General features: G+C 40.9%; 1 pseudogene; it reads left to right on the top strand.

Moving 5' to 3' along the window:
- The first annotated feature begins 3,059 nt into the window (after nucleotides 1-3,059).
- LOC143858132 (shikimate O-hydroxycinnamoyltransferase pseudogene) lies at nucleotides 3,060-4,476 on the top strand (annotated as a pseudogene).

Genomic DNA, 4,476 nt, shown 5'->3' with positions numbered 1-4,476 from the left:
TAAATCTTTCAATTTTTTGCGAAAATGAGATAGAGGATCAGGGCAATTGAACGGAGGATGCCAATGGGGTTCAGAGATCACCCAGGCTTTCAAAAAATTTCCAAAATATTTGGAAATGGGCATTGTTAGGGTTTTCGGGTTTGATTTTTCGAAAATTTTGAGATTCGGTTCTGGAATTTTATTCGACTTCAAGGCTTTATTCGATTTTGAGGGCTCTAGGGTCCGGTCAAAATGGAGTGTCTACACTTCAGGAATTTTCGCTCACAAGTTCAAGCGGCTGAGAGTAAAACTGAAAGTAGCTATTAAGGTTAGTTTTAGAACTCTCTTTCTCATCTATTGTAGTGATTTCATAAGACTAATATTCGAAGGTGCTGTTATTTGTGCAGGGTAATTGCTGTTATTTGTTACTTGAAAGCTCACAAGGCCATCTGAGGTATATCCCCCCTATATTTCCTTTCGATCTACATAATGGAAATTTGATACCATGCCATTTGCAGACTCTTAGTTTATCTGTCCAAAATCAGTTCCATGGATGGTTCCTAAGAACAGTAAGTGTTGTTCCATTTTACAAGTGTACGATCTCAATGACTTTGTCGCATTTCATTTCACTTTCCCTTACTTTCCTTTTGCTGATTTAAAATATGATATTTTTAGGATTCCTTTGGATTGTTGGTCTTTTGAATGCTAAAGATGGTGCAGGGGTTAGCTGAGAAGAAATGGTATGTATGATAAATGACATGTGTTTCTGATTATTTGCTAGTTTACAGATTTATTGGGCATGGATAATACCCTCTACAACATTTAGTGCCATATTCTTATTTGTTGCCATATTTGTTTTCAAAGAATGCATGCATAATACCCTCTTCAACATCCAATGCCATATTCTTAGTTGTTCCCATACCCATTTTCAAAGAATGTAGGGGCTTCAAACAATAAGGCTAAATCTGCCAAAAAAGGATATTCATTTGCAGAGTTTTTATGCGAGACCATGAAGTAACGGCTGGGCGGTAATGCCCTTCATATTTGATCCAACAGCAGCTTCTTAAAAAAGAAGCTAATGTTGGATCAAACACCAAGGGCGGTACTTTTGTCGTACAGTGCACACAGCAAGTCCGAGCAAGCATATAATATATCTTCGTTCACATTCATTCAATGTCTTATTGTTATGTTTCATTGTTTTATGGGCTGTTGTCTGCACTTTGTTTAACACATCTCACTGTTTTAGGCTTGATTGTGTGCAGGTGCTATGAGCATTCATATAGGCATTGACCTGTTGCAAGAGTATGATGCACATGCCTACAGGAATTCAACATAAGTTCTTCCAAAGAATCATTTATTGGTTTTGTGTCTGATACAATTTGATACCATGCCATTTTCTGAAAATGTTCTTATTTCTCTATATAAACTAAATCATCTCTCATTTTTTTAGATTTTTAATATGTTCTTCAATACTAAATGGGCTTATGTGTATTGTTCTAGAAAATTCAGGCCTACATTCATTGTTCATAAGGATAGAGACTTCAATCACAAAAGAAGGATTTACGGGTCTAGGTGGCAAGAAGAGAAGATCAATTTTTGCTTTTTTATCAGTTGTAAAGGGAGAGTTCTCTCTCTATATATGGACCACAATGAATGGGAATCAAGGTTGAAACCAGAAAATTGATTTCAGTTTGCAACCATCAATCCAAGAATAAGATGAAGATAAACACAAACACAGTTTTTATTCCATTCTCAGCTGTCCTATTCCATTCATTGTGGTCCATATATAGAGAGAGAAGAACTCTCCCTTTACAACTGATAAAAAACAACTGAAGGTTTAAAATGCAAATTACATTTAATAATAGCAAAATCAGCAACTAGACAGTAGAGCAATTGCTATGTTTTAACAGCATCTTTCCAACCAAGAGCAAGTCTTCTTCTCCAAGATCTCCAAAATCAGCAAGTTAGAGAGGCAAACCTTCTCCATGTGCAATGCCCTGTACAGCAAGTGTCCCAATCTAAATAAAATCATTAATCCACTTGCTTCTTATGTTTTTGATAATAAATAGCAAGTTGATGATCTCTCACACAACCTGTCTCCCTTCAACATGAGCAATGACCAAAATGGAAGTGAGTAATGCTTATGGAAATGAAAATCGAGGCTATTAATGTGGATAAGTGTAAAATAGTAATAATTAATGGGAAATGGAAATTGCTAAACTTAGGAAATTACTAATTTAAGGAAAACAAAAATGAAAACGGACACAAACGGGAATTTGGAAACTACACAAATGAGAACTTGGACACTTGACACAAACGAGAAATGGACAAAACTTGAAACGTGATAAAAAGTAGGAACTTCCCAAAATGGCAGGTGACACGGCGATGTCAATTCAACGGCTCGATCAGCGATTATGGTGGAACATCAATCTGAGCAATTTTGACGGCCTGATCATTGATCAGAAATTTCCAACCTTTGATCAGATGGACCTGACGAGATGCACGCGCTCCATCAACATACGACGTAAAATTATGGGTCTTACCAGATGCATGGATTTGGGTGGAGTTGGTGGTGTAAAATGTTGGGCCCCACGCTATGCATGGATTTGGGTGGAGATGGTGGGCCCAATCATGGGTTTCAAAATGTTGGTCCCCACTAGGGGTGGCAACGGTTCGGATTGACACCCAAACCGAACCAAACGGAAATTTGAATCGGTTTGGTTCTACTGAACCGAAACCGAACCGAAATTTGAATTTTCGGTTCGGTTCGGCCAATTTCGCCATCCCCTTACTCTCGAGTCTCAAACAACGTTGGAAGGTCAGTGCCCAAACGAGCGCAAACGCTACCTAGTAGGAATATGCATATGATATCTGCCCTAAGATTTTTTATTATTATGCCACTTCTCTTCATCTAAAAGTTAGACGTATTTAAATTTTAAAACAAAAACACAACAAAACAAAACAAAAAAATCCATGTGCCCCACAAAAAAAATGGGTGTGCAGATATCAGTCTCTGTACATGTCAATCATGCCATTCCTAATTCTATCTCACCTACTTTCTTTTTTCAGTTGGTAAAAATATGAAAATCAACGTGAAAGAGTCGAGCATGGTGAAACCCGCCACTGAGACTCCTAACTTGACTCTCTGGAATTCCATCATAGACTTAGTCATGCCAAGATCTCACACCCCCAGCATATATTTCTATAAACCCGACGATTCTGAAAACTTATTCGACTCAGCCGTTCTAAAATCCGCACTCAGCAAAGCACTCGTTCCTTTCTACCCCATGGCAGGACGATTAAAAGTGGCTGAAGACAACCGAGTCGTCATAGACTGTAACTCGGAGGGTGTGCTCTTCATCGACGCCGAGTCCAACTCAGTCCTAGACGAGTTCGGCGATTTCCTACCCATGCAGGTTAACCCACTCATACCAAAAGTCGATTACTCCGGCGGTATCTGTTCGTATCCTCTTGTGGTTTTTCAAGTGAGTCGTTTCAAATGCGGAGGTGTTTCTTTAGGCGTTGCAATGCAACACCAAGCCGCCGACGGTACCTCAGGCATCCATTTCATCAACACATGGTCCGAAATGGCCCGTGGCCTCCCCATCTCTCTTCCACCCGCAATTGATCGAACCCTCCTCCGAGCGCAAAACCCACCCACCCCGGCCTTCCACCACATCGAATACACACCACCTCCCACCCTAAAAAAACCCACCACCACCGCCCCAAAAGGTACACTCGCCATCGCAAACTTCAAAATTACACGCGAGCATATTAACATTCTCAAGGACAAAGTGAAAGAAGGCGACGAAGACACGTCGGCCTCCTACACCACCTTTGAAACGCTTGCCTACCACATGTGGCATTGCACGTGCAAAGCACGTTGCCTCGCCGACGACCAAGAGACCAGAGCTATAATCCCTATCGATGGCCAGACTCGATTCCGACCGCCCCTCCCACTCGGTTACCAAGGAAATGCCATCTTTGTTGCAACGCCGATGGCAGTGGTCGGCGATCTTTTATCGAAGCAGCTAACATACGCTGCTCAGAAGATACGTTCGGCTGTGGCGAAGATCAACGACGCATATATGAGATCGGCGATAGATTATCTAGAGTTGCAGTCAGACATACAGAAGGTGGTGGCGGAGACGTACGTGTTTAATGGCCCGAACTTGATGATCAATAGCTGGGTCCGAATACCGATTTATGAAGCGGATTTCGGGTGGGGGAAGCCGATATTTACAGGACCCGCAAAGGTACCGGTTGAAGGGCTTGGATTTATTCAATCTAGCCCAAGCCCGATCAATGATGGAAGCTTGTTTGTGGTCATTTCTTTGCCGTCGGATCAGATGCTTCACTTCAAGAAGTATCTATATGAATTTTAGGATCCTTGGATCCAAGCCGATAGGCTGATAGGAGGACTCGTTGACCAATATTTTGGCCTTTAGTTTTTTCTTTGTATCTCATGTTATAGTATAAAAGAATAAATAACGTCTT

This window comes from Tasmannia lanceolata, unplaced genomic scaffold (assembly GCF_043159265.1).
Source record: "Tasmannia lanceolata isolate RefF3 unplaced genomic scaffold, GAP_Taslan_0.1 ptg000025l, whole genome shotgun sequence".
In the NCBI taxonomy this organism is placed as follows: Eukaryota; Viridiplantae; Streptophyta; class Magnoliopsida; order Canellales; family Winteraceae; genus Tasmannia; species Tasmannia lanceolata.
The sequence above is the reverse complement of the archived record's forward strand: the minus strand, read 5'-3'. Positions and strand labels throughout refer to the sequence as shown.